Source organism: Herpailurus yagouaroundi, unplaced genomic scaffold, assembly GCF_014898765.1.
Source record: "Herpailurus yagouaroundi ecotype Mexico unplaced genomic scaffold, PumYag 162, whole genome shotgun sequence".
NCBI classification, from domain to species: domain Eukaryota; kingdom Metazoa; phylum Chordata; class Mammalia; order Carnivora; family Felidae; genus Herpailurus; species Herpailurus yagouaroundi.
The window spans coordinates 26,472,784-26,484,400 of NW_024412403.1; the positions used below are offsets into that span (position 1 = coordinate 26,472,784).

The 11,617-nt window shown below is 38.5% G+C and overlaps 1 long non-coding RNA gene across 2 annotated transcripts in view; it reads right to left on the bottom strand.

Moving 5' to 3' along the window:
• LOC121036066 (uncharacterized) overlaps positions 1-11,605 on the bottom strand; it is a 56,055-nt gene extending 44,450 nt beyond the window's left edge. For both annotated transcript variants that reach the window (XR_005793212.1, XR_005793215.1), the window contains exon 1: positions 11,493-11,605. This is a non-coding gene — a long non-coding RNA (uncharacterized LOC121036066). The remainder of the gene's footprint in view (positions 1-11,492) is intronic.
• Between the last annotated feature and the right edge of the window lie 12 nt (positions 11,606-11,617).

Sequence of the window (11,617 nt, forward strand, 5' to 3'; positions counted from 1 at the left end):
AAAGAAAGAAAGAAAGAAAGAAAGAAAGAAAGAAAGAAAGAAAGAAAGAAAAAAAACTGCCTAATTAAAAAAAAAGAAAGAAAGAAAAGAAGTAGTGGAAAGGGGTGCCTGGGTGGCTCAGTAGGTTAAGCGTCCAACTCTTGGTATTGGCTCAGGTCATGATCTCATGGTTGGTGGGATCGAGCCCCACATCGGGGCTGTCAGCACAGCCTGCTTGGGATTCTCTCTCCTTCTCTCCCCACCCCTCCCCACTTGTGTGCGTGCACTCTCTCTCTAAATAAATAGATTTTTTAAAAAAAAAGATTTTTTTTAAAAAATGTATGGTTTCTTCATCTTCCAGCACGGCTCTGTCATTAATAAACAGTTCTTAAGTATCTCTTATGACAAATACACACCTGTTCTGTGAAACCAGAATCCCCCTCACCGCACCCCCAATAGCTGGACTTGCTGAGTCAAGTGTACTTTATTTTCTATGCCATTCATTTGCCACGTATTATTTTTAGGCTTTATCATCTTAAATATACTACTGTCTCCTTACTAGCAGGGATTTATGCTTCTGCATATCCTTGACAGATAAAGTTCTCAAACTTTAAAGAATATACCTGAGAAACTTATTTCAAATGCTGATTCCCGGGGCGCTGTGTGGTTCAGTCGGTTAAGCATCCGACTTCAGCTCAAGTCATGATCTCACGGTCCGTGAGTTCTAGCCCCATGTCAGGCTCTGTGCTCACAGCTCAGAGCCTGGAGCCCGTTTCAGATTCTGTGTCTCCCCCTCTCTCTGCCCCTCCCCTGTTCATGCTCTGTCTCTCTCTGTCTCAAAAATAAATAAACGTTAAAAAAAATTTTTTAAATGCTGATTCCCACACCTCTCATCCACCTCCTTCCAATTCTGATTCAGTAATTGGTAATCTACATTGTCATAAGTATTCCCTTGCTGTCTTGTGATTCTGATTCAGGTGATCCAGGGACCACACTTTGAGAAAAAACTGATCCACTATATATATAATATATTTTGTTGCCTGCAGTTAGCATGGGTTCAAAACTTTATTTTTAAAACATCTGTTTTAGAGGGGCCTAGGTGGCTCAGTCAGTTAAGCATCTCACTCTTGATTTTGGTTTGGGTCATGATCTCACAGTTTGTGAGATCAAGCCCTGAGTCGGGCACTGTGCTGGCAGGACAGAGCCTGCTTAGGATTCTCTATCTGTCTTTCTCTCTCTCTGCCCCTCCCCTGCTCATGCTCTCTCCCTCTCTCTCAAAATAAATAAATAAACATTAAAAATGTTTTTTTAATTTTTTTTCCTTTATTTTGAGAGAGAAAGAAACAGAGCACATGAGCGGAGAAAGAGGGAGAGAGAGAGGATCCCAAGCAAGCCTTGCATGCCATCAGAGCAGAGCCCAATGTGGTGCTCAAACCCACAAATCGTGAGATCATAACTTGAGCCTAAGTCAAGAGTCGGATGCTTAACTGACTGAGCCACCCAGGTGCCCCATAAATAAACATTTTTTTTAAATCTGTTTTAATTTAGAAGGATAGGTATGCTTGCATTGAGAAAATTCTTAAATGGAAAATGGCTTAGGAGTGCTGGGTAACTCTAAAATATTCTGCCCACATTATCAAAGACATTACCCAGGAGAAAAGAAAAGAGAAAAATATATAGGAGACTAAAGAGACTGCACAAGGTGCTGCTTGATGGATCAGCTACAGATAAAAAAGTCATGGGCTGAAACCTTAAAAATGGTGAAGGCTAAATGTCAGGATGAGCTGATACTTCCACAAGGGGCTGTTTGGCTAAGGTCAGAGGAAGTGTTCAGATCTCTGCACAGTGTAGATGGAGCTAGAAAGCAAAACCTTCAAAATCTCATTTTGTGTTTATTCTTTGCTCCAAGCAAAGCAATTTTATTTTTTTTTAATGTTTATTTATTTAGTTTTGAGAGACAGAGAGAGAGAGCGGGGGAGGAACAGAGAGAGAAAGGGAGACAGAGAATACCAAGCAGGTTCCACATCGTCAATACAGAGCCTCATTGCAGGGCTCCAACTCATAAGTTGTGAGATCTTGATCTCAGCAGAAACCAAGAATGGGACGTTTAACCATTTAACCGACTAGGCCACGCAGGCACCCCAAGCAATGCAATTCTAAATAAGAAAAAACAAAACAAACATCATAGAGAGGGGAAGTGAAGAAGAAGGAGTGGTAATTTTGAGGGGATTAATATCTCTGATTCTAGAGTCATTTACAGATTTAGGGCTCACTGTCAATAATCTTTGAGGAAATATTTTAAATAAGAGAAATACCAAGAATTTGCAAATGAGATATATCTTTATTTTGAAAGATGCAAAAAATGAATTCTTAACTGCAGACTTGAGCTCTTTCAAGTTTCAGAACAGATTATTAAAAAGCTTGTCATCACTTAGAGATGGAGGAAATGGAACCTTTGAGCTAGTTTACGTATGCCAAGGATAGAAATGCCAAACTCTGTATTCTTTTATGATAGATCAGGGGATGCTATAGAAGTTGCAACTAATGACTTCAGCAAGGGATTTGACAAACTAGTAACATTCTTATGAATAAGAGTTTTCTTTAAGTTGTTCTATTATGTGAATTCAGAGTTAGCTGACTCATTTTTCTGAGACATGATTAATGGAGTGGGGGCTCTGGGGCTTTTTTGGTGATTTGCATTCATTCAGTAAATATTTATTAAACATTTACCATGTGCCAGGAACTGCTGTAGGTAGTGGGAATACAATGGTGAATAAATCAAAGTTCCTGTTCACAAAGGATTTCATAGAAGAAGACAGACAGTAAACAAGGAAACAAATATATTCAATGTCAGGCAATGGTCAGAAAAAGGAATAAAAGAAAAGGTTAAAGGGGAAAAAAAAGGAGCAATGGCAAGTGGATATTTCTTTTAAAGGCTGGTCAAAGAAGCTGATAGAATCTGGAGATAATGGAGCAGAAACCTGAAAGAAGTGATGATTATCCAGGTGAAGAATATTCCATGTAGCAAGACAGTAAACATACAAGCCTAAGATGGAAGCATGCTTGGCCAAGAGGCCCAGTGGTAGGCAGAATAACAGTCCCCCAAAGCTGACCATGTCCCAATTCCCAGAACTTATGAAACTACTATATTTCAGGCAAAATAACTTTGTAGATGGAATTAAAGTTCCAGACCTTAAAATAAAGAAATTATCTTGGATTACCGAGGTAAGTCTCACCTAATCTCACGAACCTTAAAGGCAGAGAACTTTCTCTGGCTGTAGCAAGAGAGATTTGGCAGAAGAGTAAACCAGAAAGATGCCAAGTATGAAAAGAATACTGAACACTGTTGCTGTCTCTCAGATGTAAGGTCCCCAGAGCAAGGACCAGAAAGAGGCCTCTGGAAGCTAAGGGCAGGCCCTAGATGACAAACTGCAAGGAAACAAGGACCTCAGTCCTACAAACATAAGGCACAAAATTCTGCCCATAACCAGAGAGAAGAGCTAAACCAACCCAACTTCTGACCTGCAGAACTGTGAGATAAATTTGTATTGTTTTAAACTGCTAAATTTGTGGAAATTTGTGGTCATTTGCTTTGACAGCAATAGAAAACTATTATAGACTACACTGGATTGAAAGATAGGGAGTATAATAGGAGATGAAACAAAAGAGGTAGAAAGAATGGATTGCAGGAAGAAGATGAACAAGAGGGTAGCTACTGTGTGGCCTTCTAGACTATCGTAAGGCCTTTGTTTTTAACCACAGATGAAATGGGAGCCAATGGGGGATGGGGGCAGGCATAACAAAATCAAATTTACATTATAAAAGGATCACTGTGAACTACCTTGTTCAGAATCCAGCTGAATGAATATTGCAATAGTTCATGCAACAATGTAAACTAGGAAAATCATAAGGGAAATAAGAATAGTCAGATTCTGGATGTATGAAGTTGAAGCATATAAACTTGCCATTTGAGTGACTCAAAAACAGTTAAAAATCAAAGGATGAGTCTAGAGGATTTGCTCATAGATGGCCTAAGGGGTGTTGGAGAAAGAAAGGAGTCATTGTTGACTCCAAAATCATTGGCCTGAGCCAAGGGTATAAGAGTTCTACTGAGGGGCGCCTGGGTGGCTCAGTCGGTTAAGCGTCCGACTTCGGCTCAGGTCATGATCTCACGGTCTGTGAGTTCGAGCCCCGCGTCGGGCTCTGTGCTGACAGCTCAGAGCCTGGAGCCTGCTTCAGATTCTGTGTCTCCCTCTCTCTCTGCCCCTCCCCCGTTCATGCTCTGTCTCTCTCTGTCTCAAAAATAAATAAACATTAAAAAAAAAAATTAAAAAAAAAAGAGTTCTACTGAAATAAACAACGCAGGAGGGGAGAGATTATGGGGGTAAAGGAGCAAGGGCAAGCATGGATTCCTCTTGGGACATGTTACATATGAACCACCTATCAGACATCCAAGTAAGGATGTTCATTAACTGTCAGATATACAAGACTGAAATTCAGAGGATCATCTGAGCTAGAACTATTAATTAGGGAGTCCTCTCACAACAACGGTTTTCAAAACCATGAGATGAAGAGTTCAAACACGCAGGAAATGAGTGTAAAGAAAGAACAGTGGTGCTTCCTGGTTTACTTCTTTTTGAAAGTCTTTCCTAGATCATTTTTTTCTGACTTGTAAATACAAATACATGAATAATCCCACAATCTGAAATACTTTTTAAATATTTAGTTATATATTTAATGAATTGCCTGCTGAAGGGCCCCAGGCTCCAATGTGCAACAATAGCATATTGATAATTTTGAATCAAAGTTACTTAACAAATAGCCAGTGCAAGAACAAACACTCTGACCCCTCTTTGTCTCCTGAAAGCAGGAAATAAATCTCCCAAGTGAAAGGTATCTTCCCTGTACCAGGAGGTAAAAAGACATCCTTATCACCAAAGATAGGGATTTCAGGGCTGAATAGATAAACAAACCTTGTTACTTTTACTAATTTACTACCTAGTCCAAACTTTGTTTAGAATTCCTTACTAATTGAAACTCCTGAACATAAATTTATTTTGTCCTGTCAATTCCTCACTGATTTATGTTTCTTTGTCCAAAAAGTATATGCCTTGGTCATTTCTTTAGGTTTCAATTTTATTATTTGGCCTCTGTGCACAGGTTATTATTAAACTTTGTGTTTTCTCCTGTTAATCCGTGTCATGTAAATTTAATTCTTAGACCAGCTGGACAAACTTTGAAGGGTAAAGTAAATTTTTCCCTTTCCAACACTGCATTAAAAATAATAAAATTGAATAATATCCGTACTATCACAGAAAATTCAAAATAAAATAGTCATAAGGTCTTCCAAATTAAACACAAATCATATAGTTGAAATACCCTAGTGAAGTTAGCATAAGCTACACATGCATATCAAAAGACAGGTGAATTATATTTCCTCAATAGCTGTTGCTCTGAGACATTTTCATATCCTATTATTGTTTACATTTTTATATAACATTTATGCTGAGTATCTGGTGAGGAGTATTATTTTTTCAGTTCATTTTGGTTCCTCGATACTGTGTGAATTCAGTATTTACATGTGTGCAATTAAAAGCAAAAGCGAAACAAAACAAAATTACCAACTTAACAACTTTGTTCTATTTGCTTTGCCCCCATTGTGTTTCAGTTGTTGCTCGTGATATATACAAGTCATAGCTAGTTTATTATTCTCACACTTTCCTTCTGAAAAAAAAAAAGTATTTGTGAGCACTTTAGGCTAGTATAAAAGCACTAAGATATTATATATGTACAATATATTATATATCATATATTAAGCATAAAGAAAATTTGTAATCTTTACATATATATGTATACATCTTTGTTATAAACCTGTCATGAATCTCTCTCATTCTCTTTCTCACTCCCTCTTTCAAAAAGAGAGATAAAGTTTTTATTTGTATATCTGAAATTATAAATATTTATATACATGTATCTCATACATACAAGTTTTTATATCACAGAGTTACTGAAACATTCCTACAAGGTAGAGAAAAACCTGACCTGCTGCAATTAACTCCCTAAAGCACTCCTGTGAGCACAATTACAAAATATTTTTGCCAACCACATCACAAACAATTATTAATGTACTAACTTTAGTTTCATGTTTTGAGCTTCTCCTGGGCCAGGTGTGGAGTGGGAACATGCTCTTTATGAAAACATCCCATTGGATGTGCTGACAAAGCACATTTTTAAAGCATACTCATAACACTCTAATTAGGCCATCAAATGTCAGGACTTGCTATGTGAATTTGGTGAATTCTACCCAACTCTGTGGTGCATCTGAGAAGTAACCCTACCTTGGAAACAATTTCCTCATACTATGGCTTCTCCTCCTCTACCTGCCTGTATTGAAAAGTGGTAAGGAGGGTTTGCAATGCTGCCCTTTCACAAGTCTGTGAAACTTCCTTTCAGGTGGGAGCCCAATCACATCCAAACCCTTTTATATGCCCACAACACTATTGTCTTTATATGTCTTTGAGGGAATGAATTTACAATATAACTAATATGAAATATGGAATATGGAAGATCGATTGTTCACATCTCTATCTTCCACTAGATTGTGAGTTACTTACTTGTCCATATTTTGATCCTTTCTAATGACGGACACACTGTTCTCAAAGCTGTAGCACAAATATTTGACACGGTTATGCAGAAGAAGTCACATGAAAACATCCAATCTTCCCTCCCTCATTCTCCCCCATTTCTACCACCACACAACTGATTGAAAAGAGCAAAGAAAAATAAAACAAGAGGATATATTTTCTTAATGAAAACATTCCTTATATTGTTCACTAAGGAATTTATATTTTTAAACTTAATTACCATTGTGCCTTTGAGAAAATACTATTGAATGGAGGTCATTGTGATGGGTAATCTTAGGTTTCAACTTGGCTAGACTGTGGTGCCAATTTTGGTCGAACACTAGATGTTGGTCAAACACTAGATGTTGCTGTGATGGGTATTTTGTAGATGTATTAACATTTACAATTAGTGGACTTTAAGTAAAGGAGATTACCCTGATTAATGTGGGCGGGTCTCAAACAGTTGAAGGCCATATGAACAAAAATTGAGGTTTCCGGGAGTAGAACAAATACTACTTCCTCAAAATCATAACAAAAATCCTGCCAATGGATTTGAGCTCTTCGACTCTTGCCTGTATTTTTAGCCTGCCAACCTGCCCAACAGATTTCAGACTTACAGTGCCCACTACCGCATGTACCAATTCCTTAAAAAAATCTTTCTCTCCACATATGCATCCTATTGGTTCTGTTTCTCTAGAGAATCCTAACACTTGCATTTCAAAGCATTCTTTCCAATACCTCTGAAACTTTTGCTAATTGAATTATACTGTATTCTTAATTTTGTTTCAAGGAGTGTTTCTATTACTTACTAATAGAAGTCAGTTTCTCTGTTGGTACAGAGAACAAGAGAGTTGTCAAAGGAACTCAACAATGGCGCATGTCCTGTCAAGCAGGAAAATTTTACATCAGAGGTTTCAAATATGAGCTCTATTTGAGCCCACAGTGTGCAGGTACCTAAATATTATACCCTACCTCCTAAGCTAGGAACATTTTCCTAAGCTAGTTTGTACCAATTAACAAATCTTAAGCAATTACCAATAAAGAATGAGTAGTTTGACCAAAACATTTTCTTCCAAAAAAGATGTGCCATGTTTGGGGCATGGTTGGGGCAGGGAGGAGGGCTTCAACAATTAATGCAACTCAAAATAGGAGGTTGGTGTGCCCAGTTTCCATTGCCTCATTCATCAAGAGAGTCTGTGTTGTGACTCTTGGAAGTCAGTTTTATTGCATGATGTAATGGAGAAAATAATGAACATTACAAATTTTCTTTATACTTATGTTTTTTTAACCACTGCCAGTTTACAGATATTTAAGAAGTTGAAGCAAAGAGACTAGATTTAGTTTCTTTTAATTTAGCCAAATGGTTAGGTCCTGGAAATTTTTGAAGAAATGTATTAAAGTGTTTTTAGAATTAAAAAGTCTTAGATCCTACTTGGTAGACCTCCAATGGCCCTCAGAGCCTGCACACTTTTCCCTGATGCTATATAACAGAACTTTCTCTGTCCACTATAAAGGTGATGGTTTTGTACTCAAATTTAAACTTGACATGTACACTGAGAAGATGGTGAAATTGCTATTCTGTTTACAATGCTGAACTTCTCTAAGCTCAATGGAATAACAGATTTTAAGGAGTTACACAGTTATTTAGTGGAAAATAAGTCCTGGTTATGAAAGCAATTCATAGATCTTGGTGATTGAGTGTGAGTCATATTCTCTATGACTTTGGGATGCCACAAGATATGTGTGATTATAAAGCCCCTCACCAATGAGGGTGGCTCATTTTCAAACAAAACAAAACAACAGCCTTAAAATTTGTCCAGGAGCCCATGGGTGGCTCAGTCAGTTAAGCATCCAACTCTTGATGTCAGCTCAGATTTTAATCTCAGGGTCATGAGTTCAAGCCCCACTTTGGGCTCCAAGCTGGGCATGAAGCCTACTTAACAGAAAAAATAACAGCGACATGCAGAAGAATGAGCCTGGACCCCTTTCTTACACCATACACAAAAATAAACTCAAAATGGATGAAAAACCTAAACGTAAGACAGGACACCATCAAAATCCTAGAGAAGAAAACAGGAAACAACCTCTTTGACCTGGTCTGCAGCAAACTTCTTACTTGACATGTCTCCAGAGGCAAGGGAAACAAAAGCAAAAATGAACTACTGGCACCTCATCAAAATAAAAAGCTTCTGCACAGTGAAGAAAACAATCAGCAAAACTAAAAGGTAACCGACGGAATGGGAGAAGATTTTTGCAAATGATGTATCAGATAAAGGGTTAGTATCCAAAATCTATAAAGAACTTATCAAATTCAACACCCAAAAAACAAATAATCCAGTGAAGAAATGGGCAAAAGACATGAATAGACACGTTTCCAAAGAAGACATCCAGATGGCTAACAGACACATGAAAACATGCTCAACATTGCTCATCATCAGGGAAATACAAATCAAAACCGCAATGAGATACCATCTCACACCTATCAGAAAGGCTAAAATGAACTCAGGCAACGGCAGATGTTGGCAAGGATGCAGAGAAAGAGGAACCCTTTTGCACACTGCTGGTGGGAATGCAAACTGGTACAGTCACTCTGGGAAACAACATGGAGGTTCCTCAAAAAATTAAAAATAGAACTACCCTATGACCCCGCAATTGCACTACTAGATATTTATCCAAAGGATACAGGAGTGCTGATTCAAAGGGGCACATGCACCCCAATATTTATAGCAGCACTATTGACAATAGCTGAAGTATGGAAAGGGCCCAAAGGTCCACTGACGAATGCATAAAGAAGATATGATATATTTACACAATGGAATATTACTTGACGATCAAAAAGACTGAAATCTTGCCATTTGCAACAACGTGGATGGAACTAAAGTGTATTATGCTAAGCGAAATAAGTCAGAGAAAGATAAATACCATATGATTTCACTCATATGTGGAATTTAAGAAATAAAACAGATGAACATAAGGGAAGGGAAAAAAATTAAGATAAAAACAGAGAGGGAGACAAACCATAAGAGACTCTTAAATATAGAGAACAAACTGAGGGTTGCTGGCAGGGTGTTGGGTGAGGGAATGGGCTAAATGGGTGAGGGGCATTAAGGAAGACACTTGATGGGATGAGCACTGGGTGTTATATGTAAGTGATGAATCACTAAATTCTATTCCTGAAATGATTATTATACTATATGTTAACTAACTTAGATTTAAACTAAAAAACAAAAACAGAAAATACTTGTACTAAAACTATTATACCTATTAACACACAGTATTACTGAGCATTAGAGTTAACTACGGAAAGGAATCAACTGTGAAAGAAAAAGTACGTATTAATGGATAATTGTATTAGCTCTGCTTCCCTCTTCCAGACTCCTAAAGAGGGTCCTCCCATGTAACATGACCAATTCTTTTGGGCTTTTGTCATTCAGAATCAGGAAGAAAGAGAGCTGGGGGAAAAGATCTAAAGCACACACCCAGGGCTGGAGAACAACAGTAGGGCACATTTTGAAATACAATACAAGCAGCTAGCTATCTTGTGTGAGAACACAAGATGAGAGAAAAATAGATATGTTTAAGATATGTTGTTTGTTATTTATCTGCTTCACAGTGTTCGGGCTATGAGAATTTTTAAAGAATTTTTTCAAAATTATACCTCAGATATTTGCCTGTGTATTTTGAATATGGTCCTGATCTAAGACTGGACCATGTGGGTCACAGATTTATAAACATCACACAAAATACTAATCTCAAACTATAGAAATTTCTGGATAAATTCTGAGTATTTGTAGCTATTTTATGAAATTGCAGAGATAAAAGCCTTAATCAGTAAAATAGCCTCAATCAGATTGTTAAGAGTTTAGAATGATGGAAACACTCTCCTATCTGCTAGAACAGTCCAGGGTGTAAATATCAGTATCCTCTTTAAATCGACCAATAAGGAACCATAGATAGAACAGTATAATTTTTTTAACAAATAAAAGCTTATTGTATTGGCTTTAGAATTGCCTAATAATAAAAAAAAAAAAAAGTGCTTTGAATCTTGAATCACCAGTATCAGTAATAAAAAATAAAATATTCATAGAATAGGGCTGAAAACATGCTCTCAGGCCTAGAAGGCAGTGAAGAATCTGGTCCATCTACAACTTGAACAATCAGGGCTTGAGCAATTTACATGTTTTAGCTGGAAACAGTGAAAACTGGCTCTCTTTCAGTAATAATTTTTAAAAGAAGTACCTTGTATTTTTCTAGTCTGATGTATTAAAGTACTTTCGCAAACCTAATAACATGGTGCCAATTCAATGTAAAAGATTGGAGAGATGCTCCTCCTTTTCTTCAGAACGTTAAAATGTACCTTTTCCACATTTGTATTTGCTGAGATTAAGCTCTGTGTTTGGGAAGCCCTTGAGTAGAAGTGTCTCAGAAATAGAAAGCTCGGGCTCCCAAGGTTTCATTCATTTGGCTGACATCCCTGGAGCCCGTTCCTTGTGCAAAAGACACTGTACTCAGTGTCAGGCAGGTACACCGGTCTACAGGACGTAGTCCCTGTTCTTAAGGAGCCACTGGCCTGGCCAGGGAAGGGCCCAACTAGGGGTTCTAAACAAACAACCTAAAATATCACAGAGCGGCTGCACAGTTGACGTGCCTGAAATTACCCCAAAGACGAGGATCAGTCCACAAATGCAAAGTCTTCCTTCCATCTGATACGGGTCGCCACCCCACCTCTCAAGAAGAGCTGAAGCAGAGCTGCTGGGTCTAGAACTCATAGCCCCAGATTGTTAGGGGGCAGGTTGGCAAGGAAACACAAGAGGGGGAAGCGGAGGCTCAGGCGCGACCCCCGATGGCGACGCAACAGGCAGGGCGGGCGGGGGTCGGTTCGGCCCTCACCGTGATCTCAACGCAGGATGGAAGCATGAGGTGCTGTGGGCCTCGCCGTCGGACCAGAGGGTCTGTCAGCGCGTCGCGCGGCTCGGGTCTCAGGGTCGGGCTCTAGGCGAAGCCCCGCCCCCCCC